General features: G+C 44.7%; 1 protein-coding gene across 1 annotated transcript in view; it reads right to left on the bottom strand.

The window, feature by feature from the left end:
* Positions 1–24,141, bottom strand: part of SOD2 (superoxide dismutase 2) — a 36,511-nt gene that overhangs the window by 10,805 nt on the left and 1,565 nt on the right. The window lies entirely within an intron of this gene.

Here is a 24,141-nt window from a genome sequence, read left to right as displayed (position 1 = left end):
GGAATTGTCGGGAGTGGAGTCTCCGCAGCTTCTCTGCGGTCGCGAGGCCGCAGCCTCGGGGTCCGGGGACCGTCCCCCCCACTCGCGGAGGAAAGACTCGTGTTTCCCTGAGCGGCCTCGGAGCGCCCCAGCGGGCCTGTGAGGTCCCCCCAGGAAGGCGGGCCCTGGCGCTGGTATGGTGTAGGGCCAGTGTCCCTCCAACCACTGCCCGGAGCGACCGACCTTTCTTTCCCAGTGAACTGACCTTGGGACCTCCGCCAGGCCTGATAATAGTGTTACCGTGCACTCGCGACGTGTCAGGGACTGCGCTGCAGGGTTTACATACACTTATCTTTATTTCACCCCAGGGGAGGCATTGTTGATTCCAGGTGACGGTTAATGAGCTCAAGGAGCTTGATGAGCACGTTGCCCTGGTCACACCGTTAATAAGTGAAAGAGTCAGGATTAGAAACCAAAGTTCATACTTTCTTGATCACCAGGCCTTAGCAGTCAAGTTTTGAGTGCTTGTTGGGAGAATATAAAAGAAGTACAACAGAGGATTCCTTCCTGCAGTGTCCTATATCTAATGAGCTGTAAGTACCAAATGCTTTCTCAACAATTAACAAAACAATCCTGAATTGTGTAAATCCTCCCTGTAAAGAAGTTAGGAAAGCTTTACACTGTTACTGGCCTGAGTTGGGCCTTTACTGAATAGACTAATATGAAAGGGGGGCTTCCCTGGTGGCGCAGTGGTTGAGAATCTGCCTGCCAAGGCAGGGGACACGGGTTTGAGCCCTAGTCTGGGAAGATCCCACATGCCGCGGAGCAACTGGGCCCGTGAGCCACAATTGCTGAGCCTGCGCGTCTGTAGCCTGTGCTCCGCAACATGAGAGGCCGCGATAGTGAGAGGCCCGCGCACCGCGATGAAGAGTGGCCCCCACTTGCCGCAACTAGAGAAAGCCCTCGCACAGAAACGAAGACCCAACACAGCCAAAAATAAAGAAATAAAGAAATAAAGAATAATAATAAAGAATAATATGAAAGGAAGCAGATAATAGGTGCCGAATAGAGTTTCAGTTACTTTCCTCCACCCCCTTCACAACCCTCACCCCACCCCTGTCCCAAGGATGACTAGGCTTTGGGAGGACCAGGGGGACAGAAAGGGGAACCACGGAGCAGGGCTTCACAGAAAGGGCGGGGCTTGCTGACAGTCAGGTGAATGTAAGAGCATGTCACCAGATGCAGGGGGAAATTCCAGTTGGGACCAGCTGATGGATGTCCTTAAAACTCAAACATGTGATTGGTAACAGGAAACTGAAAAGCACTTTAGCTGAAGTGAGGCACATTGAAAGCAGTTTTTCAGGCGAGCAAGTCTGGCATTGATTTGAGGGGCAGGCTAGTTAGAAAACTGTTGCATGAATCCTAGCATGAGGTTCTAAGAGCCAGTTTTAGGGTAATAGCTGTGGGAACTGGAAGGAAAGCATTTTGAAGGATGGAACGACAGAATTCAGTGACAGGTCAGTCACTAATAAAAGGGCTTGTTCCAGTGAGAACAAAATATCACTATTAGGAGACTGAGCCCAGTCAGGCCGCATCGATGTACTTCTTGTTTGTACTAATGATGATACTTTGAGATTTAAATTTACCACGCTCCCCCCACATGCCCTTTTGAGCAAGCAACAAAGATCGGGTGTGGGGAAGTGACATTAGCAGTCAAGTAAAAGTGTCTCTAACATCGTATCTCTCATCAGCTACATCCTTCCAGAAGATGACCCCAATTGCAGGAGTAACCAGGATTGAGACCAAGGGTTTGGGGGTTACAGGAGGTAATGAGAAATTTCTTACACTCAGTAAACAGGCCTCTTTTTCTTTTATAGTTGACCACTATAAAAAGTACTCATTCAGTTGGCCCAAGGTGTTAAATTACTGTTGACTGGAGTCTGTCCCAAATTCCTCTGGCCAGCTCAGGATGTCATCTGCCACATCAGGGTACCATAATTATGGATTTCCCTTCAATAAACTTCCCAAGACTACTTCACAGCCACCTTCAGACCCACCACAGTCTGGATCAACACATTGGCTGGAGGAGGAAACATGTGGGTCGAGAGGAATTCATTTTGAGCCAGTTATTAATTGCATTCGTATCCTAATAACAGATCCAGCTGCAGTGTCTCAAACACAGAAGAGTGTATTCCCTCATGTAAAAGAGATCTGGAGTAGGTAGTCCAGGGCTGGGATGACAGTGCCATGAAGTCATCAAGGAACCAGGTTCCTCTGTCCTCAGGGTTGCCTCATGATCCATTAAAGCTTCTAGAGCACCAGCCATCTCACCTTCTTTCCATGAAGAGGGAAGGACAAAAGGTGGGCCTCAGCTGTCTCCCTTTTAAGGATCCTTTGTAGTAGATTCACCCAACAAATTCCAATCAGAATTTAGGTAGAAGGCTGCACCTAACTACAGAGGAGGCTGGAAAACATAGTCATTTAGCTGTGGACATTTCCAGTCTGAAAAAATGTGGAGGACTTCCCTGGTAGCACAGTGGTTAAGAATCCACCTGCCAATGCAGGGGACATGGGTTCAAGCCCTGGTCCGGGAAGATCCCACATGCTGTGGAGCAACTGAGCCCGTGCACCACAACTACTGAGCCTGTGCTCTAGAGCCTGCGAGCCACAACTACTGAAGCCCGTGAGCCACAACTACTGAAGCCCGCGTGCCTAGAGCCCGTGCTCCACAACAAGAGAAGCCACCGCAATGAGAAGCCCGTGCACTGCAACGAAGAGTAGTCCCCGCTCACCACAACTAGAGAAAGCCCGCGCGCAGCTACGAAGACCCAACGCAGCCAAAAAATAATTAATTTTTTAAAAAAAGAAAAAAAAATGTGGAATTCCTTAACTAAAGGGAAAATGAATAGTGGATTGAAAAATAGTCTCTGCCACATATCCGTCTACAAGACATATTTTCACATGCTTGGTTATGAACTCTGACCACTTATGGAATGACTTTAGCTACATTCTCTCTTTTTTCTCTCTCTCTTTTCCTTTTCACCCCTTGTATCACAAATCTTATCCAGGCAGGAATCTAAGTGAGGACTGCCGTACCAACTTTCCCTTTGCGTAACTGGGATTGCTAATGGGACCAAGAGTAGTACTTAAATTGCTAAAATGAACTCAGTGATCTAGGCTAAAAGAGAAAATGATGGTAGAGATATAGTATCATTAACAAAGGGTTCAAAGTGAGCTTTTTCCCCACATCATCGGGCTAATTATAATTAGATTGCATCCTCAAAGAACACATTAACTACTAGAACAGAAAGGGGAAGCTTGGCTCAGAATAGAAATGTTTTATTGAACAAGACGGGTGGTCAGTTGATCGTATCCACAAAGGGCGAAGGGAACTGCTGTAACTGAGTAGATCCTCAGTGTGTGCTGGGTACCGGCTCTAATGCTCCACATCATCTCTTAATTCACACAGCATCTCTGTAGAGTGGCTCATTATTCCTCTTTTGCACAAAGATAGTGACTTGACCAAGGTCACACACAGAGCCAGTAGGTAGTAGAGCTGGGCTTCGAATGGACTGCTCTATTAACACTGACGTCACTGTGCCTTTAAACAGCTGCCACACCCTCTGCCACATCCCTTGCACCCAATAAAGTTGAACTCAACCCTGTCTTGTTTGCAGCTCAGTGTTTGAAACTTCCTCCTCCTATGCTGTTTCCCAGCTTATTCCTGTCTTCTCAACTCCTGATTGATCTCCAGCCTCATCTCTTGCAAATGATTCAGGTCCTAGCTCTTGGCCCTGAGGCTTGAACTGGTCCTCTGTTCTCCCTTGGGTCATTTGCCCCTTCAATCACATTTGCTTCTTAGCCTCAGGGAAGACCCTGCTTCCTGGAGCTTCCCTTGGCACCATCCCACCTGACTGACTTTCCCACCCTCGTCTATGGAGAGAATTAGACTGGCAGGCCATGGACCTGAGAAACCAGAACAGAATGGAGGAAGGGTGAAAAGAAAGATGGTCTCATACTTAGAGTCCAGGAAATGCCTCCATAAGATCCCTCCATTAAAAACGAGGCAATGTCTGCCCCTTTAGGGGAATGAACAACCCACCATCATCACCACTCCAGGCATGTCAGTCAGGGTTCTCCAGAGAAACAGAACGACTAGGTTGGGTGTATATATATCAAGAGAAAGATGTATCATAAGGAATTGGCTCATGCAATTATGGAGGCTGGCACGTCCAAAATCTGTAGTGAGGCCCGGCAGGCTGGAGACTCGGGAGAGCCAGTGGTGCAGCCAGTGTGAAGGCAATCTGATGGAGAATCCCTCTCGCTTGAGGGAGGTCAGTTTTTGTTCTATTTAGGCCTTCAACTGATTGGATGAGGCCCACCCACATTTGAGAGGACAATCTACTTTACCCAGAAATTGACTGACTTAAATGTTAATCTCATCCAAAACATCCTCCAAGTTGACACCTTAAATTAACCATCACACCAGGTAAAACACAACATGGGCAATGCCTTCTGTGTAAGGAGTGGGGAGATTTGTTAGTCATTATACCACAGAATTCCAATTAATAGCCCAGGATTTATCATGGAGTGAGGTTGAATTCATGGGCACAGTTCTAAGAAGAACTCTCAAGAGCTACCCAAGATGAATTGACACTGACCACTGAGGGCAATGACCAAGCGTAAGGAGCTCAGGCCAGCTACGTCTTCTGGCCAGCATATGCCAGGGGCTGCATCCCCACCCTGAGGTCCACTCTGAGGGACCAGAGGAGGTACGCGGGATGCATGGCCTCACGTACCACGGAGGTTCATGCCGGAACTTGGTCCACGGAGAACAGTATGGACACTGGGTCCCACCTCAGGCCTGTCCCAGCACTCTCCCCATCCTGGCCTGCATCACCTTACTCTGCTGCTGGCTTACATCTGCACTGGCCCTTTGGTGGGTAATTGGATAAAATCATGTACAATAAGCCTATAGGTATTTTTAACCTTAAGAACATTAATTTAGTTTAAGGAACCAGTCAGCTTTTCGTTGCTATAAGGTGCTCTGGCTGATTATGAAAGAAGGCTGATCAGTTACTCTTTTATTGCGTTTGAAGAGTAGCCCCTCAGTGACGCACAGACCAGCAGATCTCCTGCTCTCCACATGCACCCCGAACACTCCGGTCCCCCTTGAGCAGATATCTTAGTTGTATCCCAGACCAGTTTAGAACTTAATTCAGTTATCATGGGCTGTATTGTGTCCCCCCCATATTCATGTGTTGAAGTCCTAACCTCCAGTACCTTAGAATGTGGCCATATTTGGAGACAGCCTTTTTTTCTGTATCAGGCACTTTTTTATTTTTTTAAATTTATTTTTAATTTAATTTTTATTTTATACTGGAGTATAGTTGATGTACAATGTTGTGTTACTTTCACGTGTACAGCAAAGTGATTCAGTTATACATATACATTTATCCATTCTTTTTCAGATTCTTTTCCCATATAGGTTATTACAGAATATCGAGTAGAGTTCCCTGTGCTACACAGTAGGTCCTTGTCGGTTATCTATTTTATATATAGTAGTGTGTTTATGTTAACCCCAAACTCCCAGTCTATCCCTCCCTGCCCCACCATACTAAGTGAAGTAAGTCAGACAGAGAAAGACAAATATCATATGATATCACTTATATGTGGAATCTAAAAAAAAATGATACAAATGAACTTACAAAACAGAAACAGACTCACAGGCTTAGAAAACAAACTTATGGAGACAGAGCCTTTAAAAAGGTAGTTAAGGTAAAATGAGAGCACTGGCGTGAGCCCTAAACTAGTGTGACTGGTGTCCTTACAAAAAGGGGATAAGGACACAGACACACACAGGCCACGTGAAGACACAGCAAGCAGGAGGCCATCTACAAGCCAAGGCGAGAGACCTGAGAAGAAACCAACTCTGCCAACACCTTGATCTCAGACTCCCAGCCTCCAGAATTGTGAGGAAATAAATCTCTGTTGTTTAAGCCACCCAGTCTGTGGTGTTTTGCTATGGCAACCCAAGCAAACGAATACAGCAGGTCAGTAGTTTCTGTAATCCAATCTGGTTATCAAAATGTCAGCCACTGTGGAGTTTATCATGGCAATCACAGGGTCTCCTTCCCACCTGGGACTCCCGCTGGCCCTCCCCTCTCCTTCAGAGGCTTGCTGCACCCACCTGCAGGGGGAGGAAGGGGAGTCTGCACTCCGGAGGGATGGCCCTTCTCAGCGGGCTCCCACCTAGGTGTCATCTGGCCCCAGGTCCTAGCGACGCCAGCTCCAGCCACAAGGGGCCGAGGGAGAAGAAGTGCGATCTCTTGGCCTGACTCAACTCCATTTTAACGGTCCCCACATATGGCGAGTTTTTGTAAAGAAGACATGTCTGTTTCAGCCTCACCCCGACTGGCTCTCTGCCACAGACCCCCTGCCCCTGCCCGGGCTGGACCATGCCTCTGTTTGGCCCCCGGCCCCTGTTCCGGGTAAATGCTCCTTTGACCAGTCATGCAGCGCCCAGGGCAGTCTGGTTCATGCTTCCTCACCACGCTCCCTTTAAGACCAGCTGGTGCCCACACCTTCAGAAACGTGGTGACGAAGAGTGGGCTCTGCGGACTTCCCTGGTGGTCCAGTGGTTAGGACTCCAGGCTTCCACTGCAGGGGGCATGGTTCAATCGCTGGTCGCGGAACTAAGATCCCACATGCCAAGCGGCGTGGCCAAGAAAGAAAAGTGGGCTCTGGTGTCCAAGTTCACCCTCAATGAACAAGCTGCATACACCCCCTGACCCCCTTTCTCCAAGGGCGTGAGGGGGGAGCAAAACTGGGAAGGGTCAAGCCCAACACTCCGTTAAAGCCCAAGGCAGCTCTTATTTCTCCTCAGTCCCTCTTCTATATTTCCTGATGGGAAAAGCTGCCAAATCTGCCCAGCCCGCCCAGAACAAGAGCCTCTCCACCTCTGGTCCAGGCTTCGGGGATTTCATAATCTTGCTTTCAGTAGCAGCTGCCGCTATGAACTGAGCCGGAGGGCAGCTGAGAATGGATTTCAATCAGTGCTTTAAAATCCATGTTCTACTGCTGCTCACCAAACAACCCTGCCTGGACTGCCCTCTGGGCGCTAAGCCTGCTACGAGCTCGGCTGTGGGACGAGCCATCGTCCTCACCCTCGGGAGCTCTGTCAGTCCTGCGGAGCCTGTCACCCAGGAAGGACAGTGGTGTCTGGGGGTGCTGACAGGAAGGCCTGAGGCCACTCACAGACTGGAGACTGGGGTCAAAGGCCAGAACCTAGAGAGCAGGGGGTTCAACCTCAACCTCAGCGCTGCTGACACTTTGGACCAGATAACTCTCCCGCTGTGAGGGCTGTCCTGCGTATTGTAGGCTATTCACCTGCCGCCCGGCCACTCCACACTAGATGTCGGTAGCCCTCACCCCCCTCCACTAGTGACAACAAAAATGCCTCAAGCGTGGCCAAATGTTTCTTGGGTGCCAAGTCATCCCAGTTGAGAACCACTGTCCTAGAGGTAAAACTACTAACAAGAACGTCAAACCAAGTGAGTTAGTCGGCAAAGAGATGCCAGATCACAGAAAGCAAGGTTGAGGAATAGAATGAGGGACCAAGAAGGGCTCAGAAGGAGATGAGAGAGGTCCAGGCGCCAGGTGGGTGATGCACTGGGCACAGCTGGCCCTTTGCATGGGATGCTACCCCAGCCCTTCCGTGTTCAAGTCTTCTCAGCCTCAGTACAGTCCTGGCCTGAAGCTTGGTCTGATGAGCTTACAATTAGTAGCAAGACAAATAACTTCTAAGGGAGATTAAAGAAGTTTTTAGTAACTGTTACTAAGAGAAACAAAGTTGGAGAAAACCTATAAATTGGAGCAAAGTTAGGCTGAATGATGACAACAATCTGGGAAAGAATGTGTGTACCTGCAAAAAAAGAAAAACATACATCATCACCCACAAGCTTCTCAATCAACAGGGTAAAGACAGTTGTGAAAAATTACTAATGTCCTTTGGGAGGCATTATTTGAGCAGCTGTGAGCAAAACATTGGGGCATTGGGCAAAGTGGGAAAACAGGACAGTGAACCAGATTTTCTTTCTCTTTCCCTTTCGTTCTTTCTTTCCTTTCTTTCTCCTTCTTTCCTTCCTTTCTTTTTCTTTCTCTCTCTCTCTCCCTCTCTCTCTCTCCCCCTCCCTCCCTCTCTCTTTCTTTCTTTCTTGACATCAATGGTTTAATGGAAGGGGGAGGGAAGCAAGGTCCTGGAGCAACACCCCACCGTGTTCGGCAGCCTTCACTCCCAGGAGGAAGGGGAGATTACCAGTTAGAGGGGAACTGACTTCAGGTGGGCTCATTAGTTACCAGGGAAACCAGCAGAGGGGCAAGCCCCTCACCACCCCTTTGATAAGAATAATCACCAGCTGGGGCCTGGGGCTAGTAGTAGGAAGGTCAGTCATGTGAGTAGGTGTAGGTGAAGCAGGCCCTGGTCGAGCAGGGATGGACGAGAGCAAGAGAACAGCCATCCTGAGTGGCCGGGCCACACGCTCCACCCCTACGTACCCTGCACGGCCCTTATGATCTTGGTCCACTCCCCTTCCGCGACATCCCTGGGGTCAGGTATGTAGGGGACACTGCAACCAGATACCACAATACAATACAGACAGCAGCAGCCAAGGAGTATCAAGGGTAAGATACCTAGTACGCTCAGAACAGTCATTTGCCAGGATGTGGGCAAATTTTGGAGCCAAGCGCTTACTGGGTCAATGGAAAGGGAGTCAATGGCAGCAGTATCCTGTCCAGTTATAAGGAAGGTAAGGCCACCCCTGGTTTTCCCAAACCCAGAGCCACCTCCATAGGGAGGGGAAGGCCTGGCTTCAAAAGAAACATTCTGCTGCATGGCACAGCCAAGAAAATAAACAAGTAAATAAAAGAAACATTCTGGTGGCCTAGCCAGGGGTCAGCAGTCACAGTACAGATCTGTCACCCCAGGCTATGTTGAGTGCCATTAGGGGTGGACCCATTAGGTCTTTCCAGACCAAAAAACCAGTTAATCCCACTAGTTGGACTTGTGTGTCCAGAAGCCAGCCTATTCCATCCACTCCACACAGCATATCCTCGGGGGGCTCACGGGCAGTCAGTGGTACAGCAACATTTACCAGCGGGGGTCCTTCTGACGTACTGGCACGCGGGACAGGAAGACGGTGAGAGTCTTTCTCCCCCGCTGCCTGCAGTCTCCACACAGTCAGTCACAGTGGCTGAGTCACGGAGTCCAGAGGAGGACGGCAGTGCCAGCTGGCTGAGGACCCGGGAATTAGACTCATTCCGCAGTGAGGCCAGCCCAGCTAGGGATGAAATGTAAGACATCTAACCGGCACAGCAAAACCAGATTTTCAATTAGGCGAAGACCCACAGGAAAACAACCACACATAATAATAATAAAATAATAATAACAACAACAGCTATTGTTTACTGAGCACCTACATACCAGAATCTTTACTAACTGGTTTTGTTTATGGTTTTTTTTTTTTTGCCACACCAGGTGCCATGTGGGATCTTACTTCCCCGACCAGGGATCGAACCCGTGCCCCCAGAATTGGCAGGCGGAGTCTTAACCACTGCGCCACTAGGGAATCCCCCTAATTGATTTTGTTTAACTCTCATGAACAGTTTATCAATTGTTACAAATAAAGAAATGGAGATTCAGAGACATTAAGTAATTTTCCCAAAGTCACTGAGCTAGAAATACAAGATTTAAACCTAGGTCTGTTTGACCGCAAGATCCATGCTTTTTCCACTATACCATGCTGGTTCAGGCAGAATAAATATAGTAGAAGCTTTTTAATAGACAGTCCATTTCAACAACTTTCCAGATTAACAGACATTCTCCTGTTCCTCTGTAGAGCATTTGGACAGATGCCCATGGCCCACGAATGATCAGGGCCAGAGCATTCACCACTGCCCCCAACAGTTTGAGTCACCTTACCAAGAGTCAGGTGTATTTGCTCCCAAAACAGATTCACGTCTAGTCTTATTTACTAGTTATTGAAATTATGTAATTTAATTAAGTACTCTGTAAACTGATAAAATATGAGTGTGAAAAGAAAGGAAGTTATTTTAATGAAAACTAAATTGAATGCTTTGAGAAGATAATAAAGGTGAGCCACTAAAAATAATCGCTGTTCACTTAGATGTGGGCAAAACAAATATACAACATTGGGAAAATCATGAAACAGTTAAAGGAACAGATTGCTGTTTAGGTGCCTAAGTTCCCACTCCACTTCAGAGAACTGAAAATGGAAATCACAGGCCATGCATCAATTCTGTCTCTTCATTCGAAAAGTATTGAATGAATATGCATTTGCTTGTTTAAATTAAAATGCATTGTTGGGACTTCCCTGGTGGCGCAGTGGTTGAGAATCCGCCTGCCAATGCAGGGGACACAGGTTCGAGCCCTGGTCCGGGAAGATCCTACATGCCTGGGAGCAACTAAGCCCGTGCGCCACAGCTACTGAGCCTGTGCTCTAGAGCCCGGGAGCCACAACTACTGAGCCCGCGTGCCTAGAGCCCGTGCTCCGCAACAAGAGAAGCCACCGCAATGAGAAGCCTGAGCACCACAACGAAGAGTAGCCCCCGCTCGCCGCAACTAGAGAAAGCCGGCGCACAGCAACAAAGACCCAACACAGCCAAAAATAAATAAATAGAATAATAATAAATAAAATGCATTGTTTAAGGTAATTGTGTGACATTTTATTGACTCCAACTTTTTTTTTAATTAATTTATTTGGCTGCGTCGGGTCTTAGTTGCGGGACACGGGATATTCATTGCAGAACGCAGGCTTCTCTCTAGTTGTGGCGCGTGGGCTCCAGAGCGCACGGGCTCGGTAGCTGCGGCACGCAGGCTTAGTTGCCCCGCGGCATGTGGGATCTTAGTTCCCCAAACAGGGATCGAACGTGCATCCCCTGCACTGGAAGGCGGATTCTTAACCACTGGACCACCAGGGAAGTCCCCAGAAGTATAACTGATTTACAATATTGTGTTTGTTTCAGGTATACAGCAAAGTGATTCAGTTACATATGAAAAAATATATATATATACATACACAAATATATCTTTTTCAGATTCTTTTCCATTATAGGTTATTACAAGATATTGAGTATAGTTTCCTGTGCTATACAATAGGTCCTTGTTGTTTATCTATTTTATATATAGTAGTGTGTATCTGTTAATCCAGAACTCCTAATTTATCCTCCCCACACATTCCCTTTAGTAACCATAAGTTTTTTTTCTATGTCTGTGTGACTCCAACTTTTTTGATCACACGGAAGAAGACTTTCATCTATTAGTGCTAAATGAAGAACAAATGTCTCTGTGATCGCACTTTGGAAGTTGTGTTTAAAGGTCTGGTCTTTGGGACGTAATGTCCATTTTGTTAAAATTTGAGTTTCCATTGGCCTGGTTTTCTTTTAGATTCAGGCTAAACTTTTCAAGTCCAAGGCAGAGACTTGGGTTTCTTTTCTTGTTTCCCTGGATCACGACGCAGTCCCTCAGCTTTCAGACTGAACTCCAAGTGAGAAATCCTCAGCGTCAGGATGGTCTCCAAAACCAGGAGAGAGAGAGTCCACTTTAAACAACTGCCAGGCAAGACAGTGGTAGTCAGGGAAGACCCCACACACACACAAATCCCCCCACTCCTCCACCACGAACAGTACCAGAACCTCCACATTCCTGCAGCTCGATCCCTGGAGAAGTCTGAAGCCACAATGCGCTTGCTAGAAGGGGAGAAGCGCAAGAACAAGGAGGGAAACTTAACACCCACCAGCTTCCCACCTCTTTCTTTCACTGCGGGCTGCTGGCTTCCTACAGGCTTGTGCTGAAGGACGCAAAGTCCCAACTTTAAATCAGAGTTTTATGACACAGGACTGGACATTTACAGTAGTGCCTATGTTCTGACTTTAAGTGATTTTATGACTTTTTATTACCTAAGAATTTTTTTTAAAGTGGTCATGGGGCCAGCACTTTGGTCCAGGGGCAAGGAAAAAAACAAGTCCACCAGGCCAATATAATGACACAATTGGGGACAAAAAGAAAGTCACTTTATGACCACATACTATGAGTCATTGTTACTCAATGTGATGGTAACACATCAATGCTACATCTACCAGAAATCCTCCCGTATTTCTGGCCTTTGAGTGGCCTTCAGATTTCCAGCACTAATCTGGATTTTTTTCCCCATGAGTGTGTCCCATGAGTCATTTTGGTGCAATTTTAGAGGAGAAACTTTGCTCATGCCAGCATCTTGCCTAAGCGTACCCATCCCCAATCAGCCCAAATGTGACCTTTAAATTTATAAAGGAGTATGCAAAGTTATAACTTAGATTCTTCTAGACATTTAATGGCTTCCTGAGTTGTTTTCAAACATTTCTTGAAATTCCTTTAGAAGACTATTAGTAAGAGTAGCACTAGTTGTTCTGACAGACAAACTCCCACTTCTCCAGGGTTTCCATTACACAGTCCAGTGTGCATGTTCCTGCCTTCCTCTCCATCAGCGGGCAGATGGGAAAGAGCATGAGGAAGGTTGTAATGGGCCCAGCCTGGAAGTTCCATACATCCCCTCTGCCCACATACCATTCTCTGCTCAGCCACACGCCGCATCTGACTGTAAGAGAAGCAGGACCACGTAGCTGACCTCCGTGACAAGGAAGAGGAGGAAATGGGCTTGCTGGGTATTTAACAGGTGTCTGTCACACACACAAATACATATATTAAGCATTCTATAACTGGTAATTGTAATAAGTGTTAAGATGTCAATATTCACAGGATACCAAGAAATATGATGATAATTCTATTAGTCACTTTCTAAAGACTTTAGATATGCAATCAATGCACACTTGAGTTGAATGCCTAATAGCCAATTGTTATGATCAATGCTCGGTCAACAACAAATAGCACCATCACAGAAGGAACCTTTGAAATTCAAGAATAAATCTGGGGCTTCCCTGGTGGCGCAGTGGTTGGGAGTCTGCCTGCCAATGCAGGGGACACGGGTTCGAGCCCTGGTCTGGGAGGATCCCACGTGCCGCGGAGCGGCTGGGCCCGTGAGCCACAGCTGCTGAGCCTGCGCGTCTGGAGCTTGTGCTCCACAACAAGAGAGGCCGCGATAGTGAGAGGCCCGCGCACCGCGATGAGGGGTGGCCCCTGCTTGCCTCAACTAGAGAAAGCCCTTGCACAGAAACGAAGACCCAACACAGCCAAAAATAAATACATAAATAAATAAATAATAAAAATAAAGGAATTCCTTTTAAAAAAAGAATAAATCTGAAGTTTTATTCAAAATAAATAAAACTATTCTCTTATTAAAACATTCAGTAGTTGTTCAAATTTAAATTTAAGGTAATTTTAAATACTTGATATTATAATAATTTCTCAGCATGTCAGCTGCTAGATTACCAATGAGGTCATTGCTATACCTCATGACAACTGTCATTGTCAACTGAAGTATAAGTGTGTACTTATTATTGCAAGGGTTAAATACCATAATATTTAATGGTGATTGTGAAAGTTAATTTTAATCATGCATCTTATGTACAAAGATAATTATTAAGAACTTTTAAAAGGTTAAATACATTTGAAGATAGGTTGAAAGTTGTAAGAATATTAAATATTAAGCAGGTAACTTTAGGAAGACTGTTGTATTCTTTTGAGTCAATAAATGTTTATAAGAATTTAAATAATGATATTTAATAAGGGAGGTGTATTTAGCTCCTTTAAAGTTCTTGTATAATGAATATGCATTTATACAACTAACTGATAGAATTTCAGTGAACACAGAACATAGGAAGATTGTCACCCCATGCTACATCTAGAAACTCTCTAGAGTTTCAAATTAATCTGAACAACACGCCTTGATTATATGGCTGACGTCATTACCCCAGTTGAATATGGTGGTAACCTAAGCTGTTACACAATCACTTCTCCAGCACGAGGTCAGGGATGGCCCAAATGACCGTGAAGATAGCACTTGACTCCAGTTTTCCAAAGGCCAAGGCTGAAGCCAAGTACATAGTGGAGCTTAGAAAAATACCCTGGTCAACGCCATACCGTGGTTTATCCTTTAAAAACTTATTAAATACTTACCTCTTTTTAATGCCTTCTGGTAAGATTCCTATCCAGGACAAGCACATGTGTCTGCTGGCTTTGATCCTGTATGTATTACTCATTCCCTTTTTCCAATGTCTGAGGCCTGCAAACACTTCCTGGCCCTCACCTGTCCCTTCTTCTAGCAGCTTGGTCCCCTTCTCTGCATTGGGGCTTCTGCCTGGGGTCTTACTGGGGATGTAACTAGCAGGTACCGCCACACGGCTCCCCCTCAGTCCTGCATCACTGCTGAGCCCTGCTCCCAGGATGGGCCTCTGAAAGCACTTGTTTGCCTAGACACATCTAACTTTTCCATGCCTTCTGGACATGGCCTTGGACAGCCTGGTTTTCCTTATTAGGAAAGACTCTGGGGACACTGCAGCCCCTCTTACCTTGCCTCCTACCCAAACCTGCCCTCATTACCGTTTGGCTATTCCTCTGTCTGGGGCAGAAGCACTACTCAAACTTATTGGATTGTTTGGCTATATTCAGCATTTATTTCCCAGGAACAAAAACAAAATCCCCTTCCTCTGTATCTAAGGTTTCTTCTGCTGAGAGGGAGACTTATTATTCAGTTCAAGGGTCTGCGGGCAGAAAATAAGGATGTCCCAAATAGAGGACATTTTATCTAAATATCAGTCTGATGAAATTAAACATACTCTAGGTCACACGCTTCGCCGTAGTTGGGCCATTATTTTGCTAAAGGTTTCTATTTTTGCATATGTCCCTAAGGGAAGCCTGTTGTGTACATTTGAGTGGACTCTGAAATCAGCTTAACTTCATCCGAGTTGATTACCCCTTCTTATCTGTGCTGTTATTGAATCTCTGTGCCTCAGCTGTCCCATCTGTCAAACGGGACAAATACAAGCCCTTACTCCTCTAGATGTCTGGTTGTGAGGACTAATGAAACAATGTATGGAAACATCCAGCAAAATGTTGGCCATAGTTTCCCACCTCTCTTTCTGCCTCTACTTTCCCCCCGTATTTTTTTTCCTCTCCGGAAACCCAGCCAGACCTTGGATTTCCCTGAGCCCCCCACTGGGTGACACATCTCATACAGACTTTTCCCATCCCAAGAGGGACGAGCCCAGCTTTGAACTGGAACATTCTAGCACATTCCATCTGGGCTTCATCAGTCCCTTCTCCTGACTGCACACCCCCGCCTGCCTCCCCAGGTTGGGCTTGGTTAGTGATTTAACAACCCACATTGACTTGGCTTTGACCGAGGGCTTGGAAGCACAGTATTTACGTTTACATTTTTTGCTTTTGGTTCATCACTAGGTGGTGCTCTTTCCCAGAGTACTATAAAGCACTTCCTCTTTTGCAATTTGTTGAAAAATTGTACCAAATGACTCTGATTCCAGTGCCAAGGTTGTGGGGTAATCCAGCCCTGGTGTCTTCTCCAATTAATCACATCCAGGCTCACTGGGGTTTAGATCAGAAGCCTTTGCAGGAGTAAATGGTGGAGACAGTGGCTGCCGTCTGAAGGTTCTGTCTTGCTGGGCTGCCCCTTCCCTGGTCCTTTGGTTATAGGGAGCAGGCTTCTGTTGGGGCAGCATGTTTTGTCTGTACCTGTTGTTTTTCCCAGATTGCCTGCTTCTGGGGTTTATGAAGCAAAAACAAAGCCCAGGGTCCTGAGGTCCCCAGCCAATGTGCTTGGTTGTGGTTGTTTCACATGTAATGTCTGGGATCTTAAGTTGTGCTTAGACAGAGTAACATGGAAAAGTCTGTCTACTCCATTTCTCCAGAGGTGGAACTCTCCCGGAATTGTATTAGTGAAACCGAGTCTCCCTAAAACTGAGTTCCCCTGCTGAGTTCATGGTTAATCTCTCTATCCCAAACTTTATTGCCTTGCTTGTCTCCTCTGACCTCAATTCCTTTCTTATCTCCTCCAATCTCCATCCTGTGCTAACTGAACACTAACCAACCAGAGTCAGATGCCTGAGATTGCTGTATTGATGTCGTTAATGTACTAAAGTTGTAGTAGATCTTATCATCAACGTACAAACTCGGGTTGTTTCTCTGGGGCAAGATGAGCTCACAGACCCCGGAGCCACGGACCACCTGGCCAGGGAATGGTAAACCGCAGACATCCTGGCTCCTAAAACCACGATTAGGAAATGTCACAAGTCTACAGCCATACCACCCTGAATGCGCCCGGTCACGTCTCGTCAGAAATGTCACAAAACGATTAATCGCAGTTTCTTTGTTCTTCCCCTTTAAAACATCCCTAACTCAAAGTCCAAGACAGAGTGGACCTGAGGCTTGTCTCCCACTCCCTTGCCTGATACCCTGCAAATAAGCCCTTACTTTGCTGCAAACACCCACTATCAGAGTTGGGCTTTCTGCACTGCGGCCACACGAGCCCTTGCTCAGTTACATTAGAAAAGGGCTTGCTTCCTGTGTGCAAGACGGTTTTGATGGGCGGCAGGGAACCAACTAGGAGAAAAGATGAAGGCCTGGACTTGGCTGGCAGCACCAGACACAGATGAGTGGGATAGAGGAAAATAGTTAGGAGGTTAATAAAGGCAGGAAAGAGCAATGAAAATTAAGTCTGCAATTGTTCCTAACAGACATCTGTAGCAGGTGGTCAGCACGGTCAGTATTAGAACAACTGCCCAGAGTCCAGTGCACTTCTCTGGCAGAAGCACAGATCTGCAGTTTGTCTTGGGGAATCGGGCATATGGTTTCCAGATGGACTGTCTCCTGAGCTAGTAGGTCTTTAATTTGTGGGGAATATAGAGCTTTCTCTTCTAAAAATTAGAAGAGGTTTCACTGAGTGTTCGACCCAACAGAATTTACCTGTTGCTCCCATAGGTTAAACACAGTTTGTGAGCATCAGAGCAAACAGAATAGTATTTTGAAAAGTTCTGAATATAAGGTTCTCCAAGCTCCTTATATTTTTAATGTACCTAGGTCTGTGTCTTGTAAAGTCTGATTTTCTGGAAGTGAATGATGGAATTGAAATGTCTGCTTTATGGCACTGCTGAACAACGAGGGCTGTAGTCATAACGTAATGTCAAAACAACAGTAAAGCAAAATGCTGCAGGAAGGATAATTATTTTGATGCATGGGTTCAGTAAAGGAAACGCAATTCATATCTTAAGACTTTGAACAGTCAACTCTCTGCAGGTAAATTCCTTTATTTTATACATATATATATATTCCTTAGAAAAGCCTAGCTTTGTTGGTAATTTTCCATTTTCTTTAACTTGTTTATCATGTAAATATGCTTTTTCTCTGTGTAAGTCAGGATGTGTTTGGCAATGGGTAACAGGAATCCTGATGGACAGTGGTTTCAAATATAAGGACATTCCTATTTTACTTCATAAAAAGCCCAACAGCTGGCAGTCCCTGGCTTGGTTTGGAAGCTTACCAACGTCATCCAGGACCCAGGGACTTTCCACCCTCTACTCTGCCTTCTTAGCAGGCTGGCTTCTGTTTTCCCACCTGGTACGTCACGGTCATAAGATGGTTTCTACACATGCAAGCGTCACAGCCCCTCCCAGCCAGTTAAGAGACAAGAAGGGAGGGGGGAAAAAGCACTTTCTCCTCATGCACATCTCTCTTGTCATGGAGGAAACTCTTTCTCAGAAGCCCCAGGAGATAGCCGCTGGTCCTGGCCAGAACTGGTCAACTGGCCAATTCTGCCTGCAGGAAGACTGGGCGCCACTATTTGGTAAAGACCGCGATGCCCACAATTGACCAGGGTTCTCAGCAGGGGCATCCTGCCCCCCCAGAGGGACTGGACATATAGAGGGGGCACTTTTGGTTGTCACACAAAAAGAAAGGTGCTACTGGCATTTAGTGAGTTAGTCTAGGGATGTTAAATGTCCTAAGATGCACAGTACACTTTTACACACACACAAAGATTTGTCTTACTCAAAATACCAATGGCATTCCTACTGAGAAACATTGGCTCACAGCATCCATAATTCATCTCATGGGCTGATGACTCAAACACAGTGAGGGGACCAAGAGCAAGAACATGGCTCCCAGCAGTGGTGCCATGGTACCCCGGTGGAAGGTGGAAGGAGGATGGCGTTGCTTAGTCATGCCGGCACACTGAATCCTTCTCAGAAAGCGCTGTTATTTACAATGAATGGAGATCAAGACAGGGGAATTATCTCCAAGGGTCACCTTTATTTTTCCTAGTGAAAGGACTTCCTAGTAACTGGACAAGCCTGTTTCCAAGAACAGGTGAGTCTGAATTCCCCACACCTCTAGTATCTCTGCTCCCTGCTCCCACCAAGGATTCAGAATGATTGAAACCCAAATGTATAGCTACTATTTGGGAGATAAAATCTCTTTGAAGACTGTACTTAATACAATAATGGCAGGTATCTAGTGAATATCTCTTGGGTGTATGACAAATATATTGATTCAAAACAATACAAGGAAGCAAAGCCTGGAAAAGTGTTCAGCCTTATATTCAAAGAGATAGGTACAATGAAACAGCATTTTCAAAACAGTACTAGTGGGACTTCCCTGGTGGCACAGTAGTTAAGAATCCACCTGCCAATGCAGGGGACACGGGTTCAATCCCTGGTCCCACGTGCCACGGTACAACTAAGCCCATGCACCACAACTACTGAGCCCACGTGCTGCAACTACTGATGCCCGCACATCTAGAGCCCGTGCTCCACAACAAAAGCCACCGCAATCAGAAGCCTGCGCACTGTATCGAAGAGTAACCCCCGCTTGCCACAACTAGAGAAAGCCCATGCACAGCAATGAAGACCCAACACAGGCAAAAATAAATAAATTGATTAAGTAATAAATAAAAAATACATTTAAAAATTTTAAAATATATAAAAAAGAGTACTAGTAAAAATTATGATAGAAATCTAATCATATATAATTTTTTAGAGTACCTGTGGAGTTCTTTGTGGTCTGCAAAGACAATGAAGACTAAACACCATTAGCTTTTTCTTTTTTAGTAAATTTATTTATCTTATTTATTTTTATTTTTGGCTGTGTTGGGTCTTCGTTGCTGTGTGTGGGCTTTCTCTTGTTGTGGAGAGCGGGGGCTACTCTTCCTTGCGGTGCGCGGGCTTCTCATTGCGATCGCTTCTCTTGTTGTGGAGCATGGGCTCTAGGTGCGTGGGCCTCAGTAGTTGTGGCACAGGGGCTCAGTACTTGTGGCACACGGGCTCAGTAGTTGTGACGCACGGGCCCAGTTGCTCTGTGGCATGTGGGATCTTCCTGGACCAGGGCTTGAACCCATGTCCCCTGCATTGGCAGGTGGATTCCCAACCACTGCACCACCAGAGAAGCCCCTGAACACTATTAGCTTTAATGGTGATTACAAAATATAAGTATTAACTAAGTCTGAAAGATTAGGTAGATTGGGTTGGCATATTGCATTGCTATTCACAGAAAAACTTTGTAAGAAAGTCAATGTAGAACCCACCAGCTTAGAAAATCAGTCTACAAAGCTTGGTTTAGCTCCCCTATCTGTAAAACCACAAATCTCTACATCTGAACACACAATAAGCTAAACAAATAATGTCTCTAAAGCTATTGCTAGTGAGGAATGGCAGATAATCTGGTAAGGAAGACTGGAAAGAGCACTGCAGACAGAAAGAAAGGATGGAGCAAAGGTACTGACTCATGGAAGAGCATGATATGCTCAGGGTCATGATCACACCAGCTCTAAGCTCAGGAGAGCGGCTGTGAATCCTGCTACTTCTCCAAGCACCAATTCTGCCCATCTCCAGGCTCCCTAGACTTCTTGGGTGCCAAGGACAAAAGCTAGACTTACTGCAAATACCTTTTTTCTTTTGTTCCTCTGGTCTCCCTATTAATATTTTATTAGGTGGCTCCTAAACCAAAGTAGTAGGAATACAGGTTGTAGGCTAAGTAGCAGGTGATGGGAGAGAAGTAGCCAATTCACTTAAATCAATCTAAATCAACAGTATGTGCCATTTAAAACAAAAATATGTAAGTAACTTTCTTCATCCTTTGATATCTCATTTGAAATTGCAGCTTGAACCTGGCCAGATACTGACACTGAGGACTGTGCTAGGCCTATCTCAGGTGCTCAGTAAATATTTATTGTTTATAGTTTCACAAAGTTTTGGGGGGAATAATTAATTTGGTAGCATCGTTAGATTTGCACTACTACCCTTTCTCCTGTATTTTCTGTAAATTGGAGGTTGTCCTACTATTTCAGATTCTAAATTTGACCAGTGCAGGTGGTGACCACCAGATGGCTCTACTATACAAGCGTGTTCCCTTTACAATTAGATTAATAACCTGTGGAGTGATATTTTGGTGCCACATGAATACTCCCATTTCCCAGCAATCTGTCATCTAAAAGTTTTATTATTTTTTTAACATCTTACAGTTTTGTCAGTTATATCTCATTAAAGCTGGGGGTGGGAGGAAATTGTTCAACTGGTTTTAGAGAAACAAGATTCAAATTCTTATTCCATGAATACACCTTCAGAAGAATTTTCTTATTCACCTTCGTAAGAATTTTAAAAATTGATTTTTTCCAAATTAATTTGGACCCTTCTGTTCTTGATTTAGACTTTAAGTGACACCACAAAACTAACAGGAGAAAAGATCGTTTTAATGACGTGCAGAGTTTCATTCATTCAACAAAGATACGTTGAGCATCGACGATGCAGCAGGCCCTGACCCGGGCACTTGAGCTATAACTTTACAGCACAGTCCCCTGTGAAAAGTGGGAATGCACCTGCCCCATCTGACTGAGATATGGCCAGGAATTAGCCATGATTTGCAGAGGGACGGCCTGTCAACACGTAAGGGTTTTTTTTTTTTATAATAATTTTAAAAATATATTTATTTATTTATCTTATTTATTTTTATTTTTGGCTATGTTGGGTCTTTGTTGCTGCGCGCAGGCTTTCTCTAGTTGCGGCGAGCGGGGGCTACTCCTCGTTGCGGTGCACGGGCTTCTCATTGCAGTGGCTTCTCTTGTTGTGGAGCACGCGCTCTAGAACGCGGGCTCAGTAGTTGTGGCTCATGGGCTCCAGAGCACAGGCTCAGTAGTTGTGGCGCACGGGCTTAGCTGCCCCGCGGCATGTGGGATCTTCCCGGACCAGGGCTGGAACCCGTGTCCCCTGCATTGGCAGGCGGATTCTTAACCACTGTGCCCCCAGGGAAGTCCCACATAAAGTTTTTAAAGTCCATTAATAATCCTTGCCTGAATCAATTCTTTCTTTAGGACTTGCATAATAGTTACCTTCTAATTACATCATTTATTCTATATTTATTTGCTAGCACCCTATTGTAAAGAAGAGTTTTTCCTCAACCACCCAGAGTGAACCACAATTTTCCTTTTTTAAAAAAGGCAGGGCAAACACTATTTTTCCTTTTAATAACTAATTTTCAGAGTAAGAAGCTGGTGTGATAGCCATTTCCAGTGATGGAAAAACAGTCCCCCTTTGTCTCTCATCAAGTGTAACTATAGAGTCGCACATTTTTATCTATTCGGTATTTATAGTCAATTGTAGTCATTTTCTTTTTGATGCTAAAACTTGCCTTAAATTTGGCCTGTGGGAGACCCTTCAAGCTGGTTCCTGTGTCTTTTAAAAATTTACTTCTGGGGACTTCCCGGGCGGTCCAGTGGTACTAAGATCCCACATGCCACGGGGCATGGCCAAAATAAATAAATAAATAAAAATAAAAGTTTACTTCTGACGACTGAATATACAAAAGGACATGGCCAGACCACAAATGAAAAAAGAATTCTGACCCACAACCTGCAGCAGCATGCCCAGGAAACCAATCCCCTCAGCTCCGATAACCAGCCCCGGAATCCAGCCTGCTGTAAGTCACACTTGGAGGAAGTCAGATCGCTATCACAAGTAACAATCCAGGAAGCTAAACAATGACGTATAACAATCAGCTCAAAACGGCCAGGACTTGATTAAGATCTGACTGCTTCTCTAATTTTTGTCCCCACTTTCAACTCAGAACCAACGAGAGAAAGCCGAATGTGCAGCCCTATCCAACCGCACAGAACGCCTTGCTTCTTGCTAGCCATCTCCAGCTCCTCTGTGCCAACAGCCTCCAACAGGGCACACCTGAAGCCCTTCTTTTTTCCACTGCGAAGCCTTCCCACTCCTCTGCTTGCCTCTGAGTCTCTGCCAAAATGCAAGTGATGATGGTTGACGCTCTTGCTATAGCAAGCTCTGAAGAAATAGCCTTTGCTTTTCTCATTGGGTTGGTCTTCACACGTTACTGAGGTTCATTTACATACACATGAGGGTAAAAGTTATATGAGGTATAATTTACATTAAATGCACTCATTTTAGTGGTACGGTTTCATGAATACTGACGAATGTATATACTGGGTAACCACCATTCTAATCATGATTTACAATATTTTCGTCACCCCAAAAAGTTCCCCCATGTTCCTTTCCAACTGATTCCTGCTGTTTTCCACTCCTAGCCAAGCCCAGATTTGACTTCTACCCCTATAGATTAGTTCTGCCTATTCTCCTAAGTCCTGTTGACATATCTTTACTAACCTAAGCACTACCTTTACATTCAGGCACAACAAAATGTCTGACTCATCTTGCACGTTCGCTGCTCAAGAACAGGAATCAGCCAATTCTCCAAGGAGCTCTGGTTCTATTTAGTGGAAATGGAATTTAGAAACCATGGCATGGCAAATGTGCTTATTGTTACTGTAAGGCGACCAACCATCCTGTTTGCCTGGGACACTTTCAGTTTTAACACAAAGTGCAGCATCTGGGGAAATTCCCTCAGTCCCTGGGAAACTGGGACAGTTGGTCATCACCCTAGTGCTTCTAGGCCCTTTCGGTGCACAGAACTAGTAAATTTACTTTTTAAATCATATGCTCAAATTGATATATCCAATTTAAATGTATTACAGGTTTTTTCTGAACTTCCTTGATCTGATATTTGTACCTCATTTTCTCTTACACTGCAAGTCTTGTACATTAAAAATGAAAATATTATGTTAATATAAATGTTTCAGACATTACATGAAATTTCTAAAAATCTTATATTTGTATTTGTATGGAAATATGTATGGAAATATGTTAATATAAATGTTTCAGACATTACATGAAATTTCTAAAAATCTTATATGTTCTGGTATAATGTTATAAGTAATAATCCTAGTTATTACTTTAAAATGTATATCTCAGAAATAACTAATTTTCTTGTCAACTGCATTATTATGAACTTTCATCAAATCTTTAACCATGGTCATTTTTAAGTCTTTTGTCATTTACAGACAGTTCTGGGTGTACTCTGATGATTTTGCAAATATGTTCCTATACAAGGGTTTCATCTTCAAGAAATTCATGGAAAAGACTCTGACAAGTACAGGTTTCTGGTAACTGACTGTACTGCTGAACTGAATGAATAAGCATTTTCAGAACTCTAATGAAAAACTGATGAACTCACAAAAGTGCTAACAAAAGATCAAGATGAAAAAAAAAAATTAATTACATGGGACTGAGTGAACTGATGAGGATGAGTATAATTTTTGTGACTTTCTGTCTGAATTAAAAAAAAACAAATCCCACAAGGACTCAGAGGCAAAGAATATACAAATCAATTTTCACTGCAAAGTAAAGGAGCTGTTGCAGTGGAGGATTACTGGACTGAATGTCAATATTATGACATAGTATGAGTGTGTTTCATGTTTGGTAATTGCAATCATTGTTGCTTTTGTTGTGGTCATCCATGTACAATGCTTGGTGTCAGTCTATTTATCTCTTGTAAAAATAAAATACAGTGTGTGTGTGGGAAAAAAAAAATGAAAATATTTGTATTATCCTACAATATACATACTTTCAAACCACAGCAACAAAATTACCATTAATTATAAACCACTGAGTGAAGCTGAAGATTCCTTTGCAGTTCTTTCTCAACCTTAGAATATATCTCACCACAGATAATTCTCTTAGAGTACTATGTCCAAAAGCCCTGAGGAATTAATTCCTTTCTCTGTGTAACAAGACAGTTGCATTACCAATGTGACTTACAGTTAAGTTTATTTTAATTTGCTATCAACTTTGGGT

The sequence above is a fragment of the Balaenoptera ricei genome, chromosome 12, assembly GCF_028023285.1.
Source record: "Balaenoptera ricei isolate mBalRic1 chromosome 12, mBalRic1.hap2, whole genome shotgun sequence".
In the NCBI taxonomy this organism is placed as follows: Eukaryota; Metazoa; Chordata; class Mammalia; order Artiodactyla; family Balaenopteridae; genus Balaenoptera; species Balaenoptera ricei.
Note: the sequence above shows the minus strand (reverse complement) of the source record. Positions and strands in the feature narration are given on the sequence as shown.